The sequence below is a fragment of the Sceloporus occidentalis genome, unplaced genomic scaffold (assembly GCF_023333645.1).
Source record: "Sceloporus occidentalis isolate IW3139 unplaced genomic scaffold, rSceOcc1.0.p SCAF_420, whole genome shotgun sequence".
NCBI lineage: Eukaryota > Metazoa > Chordata > Lepidosauria > Squamata > Phrynosomatidae > Sceloporus > Sceloporus occidentalis.
The window spans coordinates 199,126-212,165 of record NW_028317400.1 but is presented as its reverse complement, the minus strand read 5'-3'; the positions used below and the strand labels follow the sequence as shown (position 1 = coordinate 212,165).

General features: G+C 55.5%; 1 pseudogene; it reads right to left on the bottom strand.

The window, feature by feature from the left end:
• The window catches only part of LOC149272770 (kalirin-like), a 31,844-nt pseudogene extending 23,474 nt beyond the window's left edge, over positions 1 to 8,370 (bottom strand).
• Between the last annotated feature and the right edge of the window lie 4,670 nt (positions 8,371 to 13,040).

Sequence of the window (13,040 nt, the reverse complement as noted above, 5' to 3'; positions counted from 1 at the left end):
ACATGGAAGTCCCGAACATGCGAGGTTTCCGTGTAGGACCCGTGTATTTCTATCACCCGGTTACACGCCTGGCACTCTAACACAAACCCCGTGTTCTATCACACGGATGACACGGATCTCACCATTGAGTTCATGGCGAAGTGGTTGTGTTGGGTCTGCAGGTCCACGGCGTGCTGGTAGCTCATCCCGATCTCCGTGTGGCCCTGGAGAAACACCTCCTTGTTGTGGGTGATCCAGTCAAACATCTGCATGGGGAGAAGCGCAACACGTTACCGCGGGGGCCACGTCAGGTGAGCGGGGGCCACGTCACGAGACACAGCCCAGTGAGCATTTATCTGCAGGGGGTATAACCCTCGGGGGAGGGTGACCACATACCCCCCACTGGGGTGTCTCACCCTGCGTTTAAAGGCATATTTGGTCACATGGAGAGGCCTGGCGTGTGCATGGAATCCATTACACGCGTGTAACATGTGTCACACAAATCTCTCACAATCCCCACACCTCCCCCACTCTATAATATATAGCTGTATACATGAAACACGCGCATACACGCTGTCCCCGGCCTGTTAATATGTGCTGGCGTGTGTACAGGTCACGGGGAGCCCTAGGTACCGACCCATAACCCCCCGACCCATAACCCCCCGACCTGCACTAACAGGAACCGACCCATAACCCCCCGACCCATAACCCCCCGACCTGCACTAACAGGAACCGACCCATAACCCCCGACCTGCACTAACAGGAACCGACCCATAACCCCCCCGACCTGCACTAACAGGAACCGACCCTTAACCCCCCTGACCTGCACTAACAGGAACCGACCCATAACCCCCGACCTGCACTAACAGGAACCGACCCATAACCCCCGACCTGCACTAACAGGAACCGACCCATAACCCCCGACCTGCACTAACAGGAACCGACCCATAACCCCCGACCTGCACTAACAGGAACCGACCCATAACCCCCGACCTGCACTAACAGGAACCGACCCTTAACCCCCCGACCCATAACCCCCCTGACCTGCACTAACAGGAACCGACCCATAACCCCCGACCTGCACTAACAGGAACCGACCCATAACCCCCGACCTGCACTAACAGGAACCGACCCATAACCCCCGACCTGCACTAACAGGAACCGACCCATAACCCCCCCGACCTGCACTAACAGGAACCGACCCATAACCCCCGACCTGCACTAACAGGAACCGACCCTTAACCCCCCTGACCTGCACTAACAGGAACCGACCCTTAACCCCCCTGACCTGCACTAACAGGAACCGACCCATAACCCCCGACCTGCACTAACAGGAACCGACCCATAACCCCCGACCTGCACTAACAGGAACCGACCCATAACCCCCTGACCTGCACTAACAGGAACCGACCCTTAACCCCCCGACCCATAACCCCCCTGACCTGCACTAACAGGTCGGTACCCGCCGGCCCGGCGAGTTCTGGTACCTTCTCGGCATCCTGCTCAAAGAGCCGCAGCTGGAAACACTGGTCGAGTTTGAGTTTGCGCACGTGCCACATCTGGTGCAGGTGCTGCCGCGTGGAGTGCAGCTTGTCCAAGAGGCTGGTGATCTTTGGCACGAGGCTTTGGAAATCGGCCCCTCCTGGAATGCAGTTGCGGCCCGAGAAGCCGTCGCCGCACCGGATGCATTGGAGCAGCCTCTGCCCGTCGCGGTCCAGCTCCTCCACCGGCGCCTTCACCACCTTCTTCCTCAGCTGCGTGTGCTCGTCGATGAGCCGCCGGGAGCCCTCCACGTCCACCGGGAACTCCTTCCGGGCCAGCGTCTCCTGCAGGTCCTCCAGCCGGGACAGCAGGTGCACCGCGCTGCCGAAAAACTCCTCCAGAGAAACCCGCAGCTCGATCCACTCGTCGTGATTGTAATCCAGGGAGCCGTCGAACTCCTCCGTCAGCTGAGACGGATCCACCAGCTTGGAGAGACCTTCCACCGACACCATGCTGGTCTGAACACAGAGAGCGCCGTTAGTAACTTTACCCGCAGCACGGCATGTCTAACTGCTGAATCCCACCTACCGAGAGGGGAGGTGGATGAACAGAACAGCCTCCCAGCAGAGGTGGTAGAGGGTAACACAGTGAGGGGATTAAACATGCATGGGATAGACATACGGCTCCTGAATCTAAGACGAGACCGACGACTGATTAAGGCAGCAGGAGAAACGGCGACTAGACGGGGGCCGCCAGGGGCCGATCTGCCGGCAGCGTCTGGGTTTCTTTATATGTTAATAAAGTTCTGAGGTTTATGGGATGTATTTGAGGTCGAATAACAACGATATCGTCTATCTGACAGAGGAGATACTCCTCTGCCGGTAAGTGCCGGTGCGTTAATGGAGACCAGAGCTGCCGGGACCCCCGCTGCCGGGACCCCCGCCAGCCGCTGCCGCCCTCCACGTTCTTGTCTGAATTGTTTGATATTTTGGGGATCCGAACCTCGAAGATGAACTTGGAGCTGCCGAAGTTGGTTTTCTGTTTCTGCCAGAAGTTCTCCGGTTTGATGATCAGCGCCACGTGGATCTCCGCGGGAAACGCTTCCTGGAGGGTCTTCAGAAGGGGCTTCATCAGGTCCCACTTAGATCCGCGCATGTCGATGATGACCGTGAAGCCTCGTTTGCAGACGTCTTCGCTAGAGGGAGAAAAACATCAGGTCAGAGCGGAAATCCACCCCATGCCGGCGTAACGTGGAGCGCGGCACCCGGGCCAGAGTTACGCGGCGCCCAGGGCACAGTTACAGGGAGCGCGGTGTCCCGGGGGAGAGTAACGCAGAGCACGGTGTCACGGGGAGAGTTACACGGCGTCCGGGGCAGATTTATGCGGAGAGCAGCTTCAGGGGGAGAGTTACGCGGAGCGCGGTGTCCGGGGGGGGAGTTACGCGGTGTCCTGGGGGGGGGGTTACGCGGTGTCCTGGGGGGGGTTACGCGGTGTCCGGGGGGGTTACGCGGAGTGCGGTGTCCAGGGGGGTTACGCGGAGCGCGGTGTCCGGGGGGGGGAGTTACGCGGTGTCCGGGGGGGTTACGCGGAGCGCGGTGTCCGGGGGGGGGGGAGTTACGCGGTGTCCGGGGGTAGAGTTACGCGGAGCGCGCCGCCCCATGCGCCAGGCGGCCCCTGAATGAGTTTCTGGCCAGGCCTGGAGGTGGCTGGGATGAGGATTTTAACGAGATTATTTTATAAGTGGGACAGAAGCTTCACAGAACGGAACCGGACTTCATGAAACTTTCAGTTCAGATCCTGAGAGCTTCGGGCCGGAATAATCCCGAGATCCGTGCCCCCCGGCCCTCACCTGGGGACGCTGGCCAGGTAGGTGACGAGTCGGCGCAGGTCTTCCTGCCGTATCCTGTCGTGGTTGCTGCGCGCCGGGAACGTCAGGATCGGCCCTCCTCGCTTATCGCGACCTCCTGCGGAGACAGACGGTGATGAGACGGTTAACAGCCGGTAACGGACCAATCGCTATCCTTAACCCTTTATACCCTGCCCCAATATCATTTACCCCTTATACCCTGCCCCGCTATCCTTAACCCCTTATACCCTGCCCCGCTATCCTTAACCCCTTATACCCTGCCCTGCTATTCTTAACCCCTTATACCCTGCCCCACTATCCTTAACCCCTTATACCCTGCCCTGCTATCCTTAACCCCTTATACCCTGCCCCGCTACCCTTAACCCTTTATACCCTGCCCCACTATCCTTAACCCCTTATACCCTGCCCCGCTATCCTTAACCCCTTATACCCTGCCCCGCTATCCTTAACCCCTTATACCCTGCCCCGCTATCCTTAACCCCTTACACCCTGCCCCGCTATCCTTAACCCCTTATTCGGGGGGCTGCGGGGTTCGGCGGAGTCCAAAGAAAGGATTCGGGGGGCTGGGGGGTTCGGCGGAGTCCAAAGAAAGGATTCGGGGGGCTGCGGGGTTCGGCGGAGTCCAAAGAAAGGATTCGGGGGGCTGCGGGGTTCGGCGGAGTCTGGATGTAATGCATAATATACACATTGACGGGTTTTGCCGAGTTCAGCGTGAAATTCGCGGTTCAGCTGAGTTCATTGGAAATATAATCCTGGGGCTAAACAAACACATTTCTGGGGGATTTATCATTTGGGGTAAAACGTTATTTAATGGCACTCAAGGTGGTAAAAGTGTATTTTTAGGGCCACTGCCCTTCCTGGCACTGAAGAGGTTAAACGTGCTATAAAACTCCATAGAAATCCATATAAAGCGATCCGGATCGGACCTTAATCCGCGAGTCTCAGACAGAAGCTTCTAAAATGCACAGCCGGGAAGGATTGGAGATTATCCCGGATTACCGCGGGTTATTTAACTGCCACATCTGGATAAACAGGTACCCCCGGGGGCAGCTGCCATTAACCCCCGCTGTGCTGCAATCTGCAGAGTATGAACCCAGCACACAACCTGCGCGGACATCAACATCAACATCGCTCCCTAACCCCATAACATCCCAAAGGACGGTTATAATTAACCCTTAATGGGACCAGCTGTTCGAAGACTCAGCAATCTCAGCCACCAGAGGACGTTACCTGACACGAAGGCCACCTTCTCTTTCAGGACGGCCAGAACATCCGTGGCTTTCAAACCGTCGTTCCGAAACGATCCTGGAGAAGAAACAGAAATCAGACGGGCGTTCGGGTAATAAAAGAAATGACGATAAGAATAATTCCGCCCCAGCACTGAGATCACAGAACTGAAGACTCCAGCACTCTTTAGTAAATGCCACTCGGGCCGGGGCATTATCTGACCCCGGGGACCCCGCCGTTGGTCAGTAAACCTACGATAAACCCCGGAGCCGCGTCCCCATGTACCCCGCCGGTCCCATTACTGCCCCGAGACAGAGGAACGGTCCCTGATCCCCAATTCTGATCCTGCCAAACATCCTGGGACAGGTTAATTACCCCAATCTACCCCCAAACTGAGGCCGCAGGACACAACGGGGAGAATTCCACCTTAAAAAGTAACAGAGTAACAAATAACAGAGTAACGAGTAACAGAGTAACAAATAAGAGTAACAGAGTAACAAATAACAGAGTAACAAATAACAGAGTAACGAGTAACGAGTAACAAATAACAGAGTAACGAGTAACAGAGTAACGAGTAACAGAGTAACAAATAAGAGTAACAGAGTAACAAATAACAGAGTAACGAGCAACAGAGTAACAAATAACAGAGTAACGAGTAACAGAGTAACGAGTAACAGAGTAACAAATAAGAGTAACAGAGTAACGAGTAACAGAGTAATGAGTAAGAGTAACAAATAAGAGTAACAGAGTAACAAATAACAGAGTAACGAGCAACAGAGTAACAAATAACAGAGTAACGAGTAACAGAGTAACAAATAAGAGTAACAGAGTAACAAATAACAGAGTAAAGAGTAACAGAGTAACAAATAACAGAGTAACGAGCAACAGAGTAACAAATAGAGTAACAAATAACAGAGTAACAAATAACAGAGTAACGAGTAACAGAGTAACGAGTAACAGAGTAACAAATAACAGAGTAACGAGCAACAGAGTAACAAATAACAGAGTAACGAGTAACATTAGTTACATCCGTCCCGCGTTTGATCCGTGTATATTCTGTACCCCGTGGGGCGCCGCAGAACCACGTCGGGAACGTTATTATTATTACTATTAATAGCTTTTATTCATATAGTGCCAACAGTCTCGGCCGCGCTGCATCCAGTCCCTCCACTGACAGGCTGCGGGGGAACGGATGAAATGTATTTTGTATCTGAACGCGTGACACGGTTCCCCGCGGCCGGGGTATTAATAGCTCAGCCGGGTTTGGGGAAGAGCCGGCGCTCGGGCTGCAGCTTCCCTGAGGGTTCCGGGGAGAGGATCGCGTTCCGGACTCCAGGTGAATTTACCGGCGTCTGACGGACGTCTCTCGCAATCGTTACACGGCTTCTCACTGCCCCAAGAGCTTGCACTCGTGTTTATAGAACTGCCGGTGGTTTGATGCAGAGGGGCCGCACAAGGGGCCACCACATTGGGGAAGGAGAGATCTGCCCCACGGAGGCTCGTGTTATCTGCCCCATGCTGCGCATGATTTGTAAAAACGCCTGGGATCCAAACCAAATGTTTCACGAGATGTAGTGGAAAAAGTGACTAAATAAACACCAAAAGAGCCAAATATTCAGGTGCCCGGCGGCCCCGACTCAAACATAACATTACCTAACCTGACACCAAACATCCGAAACATACCCCCCCCCCCCCCCCGAGACCACCCCGTGGGGCTGAAAGCATTTACTGGAAAGCCTATGATGTCATCGGCTCTGGAAAACGAGACTCAGATCAGGCAAAGAATTCACCGGCTATCGGGTTTCACGGGACATCTTGGGATATTTATTATAATGGAAGACCCCCCCCAGCCCCCAGAGGGGTAACAAACAGAGCGCAGGGTCTGAGTGCAGACATGCGTGTTACAATGTAACGTGTTCTCTATGAATTAATCAGCTGCTCTGTAACATTGTAACTAACGCCGCAAACCGGCATTCCGTGTTCACGACATATTTTACACGCAGTTTTACTAACCCTGACCGACGGCGCGACACAAAATGCTGCCCCCCCATGACATCATTATAAAAAAACACAGCGCGCATGTCCGCTAATAAATACAGACAAACAGCAGCCCAAAAGCATCACATTAGAGCGTAAGCTCTCTGTCATACGTAGGGCCTTCGTTGCAGTGGCCATCGTTCCGTCATGCAGACGGCTACATGCAATTCAGACGACGGCACACGGGGGGAGGGGGGGGGCGCGTTATGATTGCGGCTCTCGGAATCCGTGTCATCAGAGTCATTAAAATTCCCCGGACACACGGAGAGAGCGCACGTCGGGACTGAAATCTGCAAATGGCGTCTAACCCTCTGCCACGGGAGAGAACTGTACTGAAAGGGTTAAAGGAGGAGATATCAGGAACACTCAATGCATGTGAAGCTCAGGGTCCCGGGGGAAGTCATTCTGCCGCGCACGCATCACTTCCTGTATTACAAGCGAGTGCTCCGCGGAGCGCGTGTAACGGGTTAATAATGAATAATCTATATGAACAGCGAGATATAATTTCCCGTCCCGTACCCCCCGCTATAATATATAAAGTATAAGCAGAGACGAGGAGTGATGAGAGTTATCGGGAAGGATTGTAAAGGGTTAACGCTCTTTAGTATCTGCGCGGCTCAAAAGCCGGACCTCTGCCCGTTTCTATAGGAATTTCGGGGGTCCCCGCAGGCTCTGGGAGCCCCCTATACAGTAGTAATGAAGTAACGTGTCACCGCATGCGTTGGCCGCAGGACATGCGCGGATCCTAACGCCGGCTCCAACATCCGATCCCAGGCCGTCCGGGCTAAAAAAGCACGAAGTTTCCCGGCATCCGTCAGGAAAAGCCACCGGCTCGCCATTAATGCTTTTTCTCAACAAATCCTTTTCTTTCCGTGTTTTGCTCAATCTTTGTCATTTTCCCGTTTCTAGCCGAGTTTCCACGGCAACCCTTTGCTGAAAAGGCCAGTAAATGGAGGTTGTTTTTCATGTCTTGGCAGCCGGGCTCAGCCAACATTCCCTTAAAGGCACAGAGCCCGACGCACCGGGGGGGGGGGGGGGGGGCATCTGCTGAAAACTGCCCCTTCTACCCCGTGGGGGGCAGCTACTGGGGCTGGGCGATGATTCCTTACATATAGTTATATGCGACCCGCTACACGCCTGCGTCATGTATGTAACACACGTTCCTCTCCGCATACTTCAGGCGGTGGGATTTGGAGGTCACGCAGCGGGGGGCTTCAGCAGATATTTATAAACCCAGCGATCCCAGCGGGGGCAGAAACACCAAACGCATTCCTCATAACATCAGCATCCTCAGCCGCGCCGGGAACTCCTACAACTCTGAGCATTTACCCCGGAAACTCCCAACCTACCGGCAGATCGGCCCCGGGCGGCCCCCAGCCTATGTACCCCCCAGGGCTCCTGGTAACCCCGGCCTATTTACCCCCCGGCCCTTCTATTTTTTGCAGCTATTGTTCTGGATTTGGGTGAAAGTCACAGAAAAGTAAAAGTCGGCGACCCGGTTAGAATCCCTCCGCGCCGTGACCCAAATCCAGGTTAGTGGAACCGGCCTTACCCAGCCGCTTAACCCCTTCTGCACCAGTGGGGGCTATGTCCGGGGCAATAAAGGGGTTGCACTCTTCTTCCACGTGACGACTGCACGCTGTGAGAAGCCAGTTGCCCCCCGTCCAGCCCGACTCACGAGCCACATAAGGACTCCAGTTATAGCTGGACGAGACCCCAATAACATGAGCGAGACCACCCAGTGCTCCACGCGGCCCATCGGGAAACAGGACGGCCATTAGACATACCAGAGGACCAAAGAGACCGCAAGAGACAGCAGTCGGACGCAACCCACTGACCGCCAAACAAAGACCCCTTATAAAAAATGCTTTCAGGCGCCTCGCTGTTTCCTTTTTTTACCCCAGTTGTGTTTTTTGCCCAAAAATATGTTTTCAGCCATTTGTATGATTCTCGCTCTATTATCTGACCCCCAAATCTACTAAACGCCTCGTCTTCTTATCAAACTGCCTGCGGGAAACAATAGAATGACTCAGTCTTAATCACCCAGTCAGACTCTCTAATGGGGGTCTAAGGAGAGACGGACTTCATTAGCATCGCCATAAAGCGTCAGCTCAGTGTGGAAAGTCACCCAAAATATCAGGACTGCCGTTCCCTGTGACGAGAGGCGGCTGATGGTGCCCCCCCCCCGGCTGTACGCGGGAGCCCCCCCCCTGGACTGTACGCGGGAGCCCCCCCCTGGACTGTACGCGGGAGCCCCCCCCTGGACTGAACGCGGGAGCCCCCCCTGGACTGTACACGGGAGCCCCCCCCTGGACTGAACGCGGGAGCCCCCCCTGGACTGTACACGGGAGCCCCCCCCTGGACTGTACGCGGGAGCCCCCCCCTGGACTGAACGCGGGAGCCCCCCCTGGACTGTACACGGGAGCCCCCCCCCTGGACTGTACGCGGGAGCCCCCCCCTGGACTGAACGCGGGAGCCCCCCCTGGACTGAACGCGGGAGCCCCCCCTGGACTGTACACGGGAGCCCCCTCCCAGCCATCTCTCGTCACGCGGTTTAAACTGCAGCCTATAGAGTGGAAGTCACGTGACGGCGGCTTTTATCCCTGTAACGAGCGATGTATCGGACACCTAGGCCTGTGCGCGGTATAGAAGCTTCACATGCGAATGCACTGGGGCCCCGCGGTGCTCGGCGGCTGCGACACCCGCTCATCCGTTCAGATGTGCAAGTCATGCGCGTTAATGGGATAAACTCAGAGCGTCTGATCGCTTGCCTCGGGTGAGAGACCAGCAAACGGCATGCGCGGCAGAGGAGTCCCTGCACCGACGGCGACCGCAGGAGCTGCCTCTGCACGAAGCGCATGCCATGACCCGCAGCATGCGCTCGGAGAACTAATCAAGACAATACTGCCTGTGGGGACAAATAGAACGGCTCAGTCTTAATCACTCAGCCGGACACTCTAATGAAAGAGAGGCGTATACAGGCAATTCAGACCCGCCGCCCGCTCCGCACCGCCAACAATCGCCCCTCCCCCAACAAACCCCACTCTGCCAACGATCTCCACTCGGCCAACGAACCCCACTCGGCCAACGAACCCCACTCGGCCAACGATTCCCACTCGGCCAACGAAGCCCTGCAGTTATCTTTTCATCTCTACACCAGATTTACCGGCACCCTGACCGGCTCTGCGGGGGTTAATCGCGGCTGAGGACGGGGTATCCGCGGCGGGTATCGGGTCTGCGGCCGGCATTGTGCTCCGTGAAAGGCGTCCCTGAACATGCGCCAGTTCCCAGCCGGCTCCGCTCACCCCGGATACAGAGAGCTGGCAGCAGCCGCCGGGACGCAGCGTGACCCCCGGCCGGACCCCAACCCACCGGCGGAAGCCGTCAGGACCCCCCCGCGGGACGCCGAGACCCCCAACCCGGGGGCCCCTCGTTACATTTCAGTCATTAAATTCCTTTTGTATTATTTTGGGAGATTTTTGTGAGATGCGGATCCCGTTACGGCTCCGTTTATAGATCATCCCTGAACCCCCAGCACTCGGGGCGCCAACAACGAGCTGAACGGGAACACGCGTGTCCTGCCGAAACATTTACACGCGTGTCCTGCCGAAACATTTACACGCGTGTCCTGCCGAAACATTTACACATTTACATTTATTAAGCAGACGAGTGGAAGAACACGGGTCGGGCTGAGTGGAGCCTCCGGCGACCGCACGGGACCGGCAGCGAGTATCAGGACTGGCAGCGCCGGGAGATAATCCTAATGAGTTAATCTGCCGGGAGACGGCGATCCGGGGGCCGCGCACGGAGCCTGAAATCCCACCCTAACCCATCTGCGGATATCACACAGCCGGCCGCAGGAAAGGGTTAAGTCCGTACGACCCCCCCCCCCCCCCGAGGCTTCCTCCTCCTTTGGATCAGAAGCAACTGGAACCGGATCAGGAACTGGAGCCAAAAACTCAGCCGCATCCGGCTCCCGAAACACAGAGACGACTCCGGCGGACGCGCTGCCCGGGGGGGGGTTCAGGAGAGGCACGGCGGGTTATTTGCCCCATGCCTTCCTAATGCCTGCGCGGCCCTCCAGCGAAGCCACCTCCCGGCGACAGCATGACACGGAGGAGACGCCAGGTCAGAGGCCTCTGAAGGGCCATATGCCAATCTTGAGATATCTTAGACATCCCTACAGCATTTACCACCGCAGTTGGATGGCTGTTCCACGCATCCACCAACTTTAGCTGAAATAAAAACCCGACCCTATTAGTGATTACAGCATCTTCAGTGCAACACATCATAACTCCCAGCCGGCAGGGGGATGCCGGGGCGCGTGTTGTGTAGCTGAGCGCTGGGGGGGCTGTGGGGGGCAGCGGGGGGCTGCTCGGCGCTCGCACAGAGGCGGCTTGTTCCAGCTTCATAAAGGGCTGAGGAAGGAGCGATCGCGGCCCCGACTGCCCCGCGGGAAGAATAGCGCAGTTCATGCATCGCCCGCTGCAGCTGCTAATTAGCATTAGCCGGGGAGCACCATGCGCGGCAGCACGTAACCCCCGCAGTGCCACCAACCCAGGGGAGATCGCGGCTTCGCTGCTCCTCTTTAGCACAGTCGGCGTTCGAGCGCCAAATTCTAAATTTTTACTTTTTCAATTTTTCTCAATTTCTTTAAAAAATGAATCCCACATTTACATAATTCCCCCAAAACAATTTAATGTTAAATCCTTGTAAGGACTTTTAGATTTTGTGTTAACCCCATGTCAGCCAGTGAAAAACACAGAAACCCAGACCCTGCTGGCAGATCGGCCCCCGCCGGCCCCCCGTCTAGTCGCCCGTTTCTCCCGCTGTAAAGACTCAAAACTTAATCAGTTGTCGGTCTCGTCTTAGATTCAGGAGCCGTATGTCTATCCCATGCGTGTTTAATCCCCTCACTGTATTACCCTCTACCACTTCTGCTGGGAGGCTGCTCCACTTATTCACCACCCTCTCAGTAAAGTAAAACTTCCTTCCGTTCCCTGTCAGTCTCAGACCCCCTAGTGTTAGAAACATGCGCCCCCCGGCGTGGCACCGGAGACGTGAGGATATGTTTAATGTCTTCATTCATCTAAATTTAGCTGCGTGGAGGGAATGAGGTTGGCAGCGAGGGGCTTTCCTTCGTCCCGGTAACATCACCGCCTGGCAGGAACCATCGCCGGCTTCTGAATCATTTTATGCAGAATAAGCCGTCGGGATCCGCCGCCCTGCCAGGTTTTAAGAGATTTTTGGCCAAATTCCCCCATTTCTGTTTTCCTACAGTGGGGCGGATGGTCCGGGAATCTGCCCCGCTCAACAGCCCCTCCGTGTGGCCCTTTGCACCGGGTTGCGGAAAACGCAAAATTGCCTCTTCTTTATCAAGTTTAATGAGTGTGCGATTCTGCGGAGCTAAAATCCCTGGGGGGCCACGGCTGGGGGGGGGCACGGCTTGGGGGGCCACGGCTGGAAGCTAGTGGAAACTTTCATTTACAGGACTGCCATATCAGCCTCTGGAAAGAAGGCACCTATGATATACGGCCTCACAGCAAGACTCACAAGGAGACAGAGGCTCCCAAAGACCCCCTTAGGGTTAAGCGCCCCCCCTGTGATCGGGTCGTCGCTCGCTCCGTGTAATTATCACCAGACCGCGACAATGCGGCAAAAATAGCCAAAATCCGCTCGGAAAGCGAACCTGTGACACGGCACATTAACCCTTTCAATGTTCCAACATGCGCAGCAGCAAACGTGCCCTCCCTCTGATTATCGAGCCTACAAGTATAATTGCCCCAGGGGGCGGTTATATCCCCAACTGCCCCAGCTGGAGTCCGACCAGTTGGAAACCCCCGATTTACCGTCCTCCGCAACGAGAATCCGATCAGGAATTAGAACGTGGGAACGATGCGCTGTTTAGCGGACGAGCCTCTAGAGCTAGAGATTGCTCCCTCCGTAACGCTGTTATCACAGATATCCCAGGGCGACGGGGCAACAAGACAGCGCAGCGGGGGGGGGGGGGGGGGACATTAATACTAAAGTTTAAAGAAAAGATAAATCTCATAAACGTGAAATATTTCGGGGGTCGTCTGGAATGTGACGATTCGGTTAAAGGGCCGGAGCTTTCTCTAGACCCCGGCCCCCGGCCCGTCACCCTCGCTAAAAATAAATCAAACTGCGCGGGGTCACAACGCGGGTTATGCTAAAAAACTCAAGGAATTTGGGTAAAAAAGATGTATTATCAGGGAAATGACAGAGGTGGAAACAGGCGAGAAATTCCAGCCGCAAAACACGGGATTTAAGCGATAAATAACAGGTTAAAGAAGGATCTTCGGGATGGGGGGGGGGATTAGAGGGAGCCGGACTGGGACCACCGACTGGGACCATCGCATGGAACAAAACGACAGCCAAACGCAGACGGAGCCGGCGCCGCCGAACGTGAAGGACGGGTACAAAAGGA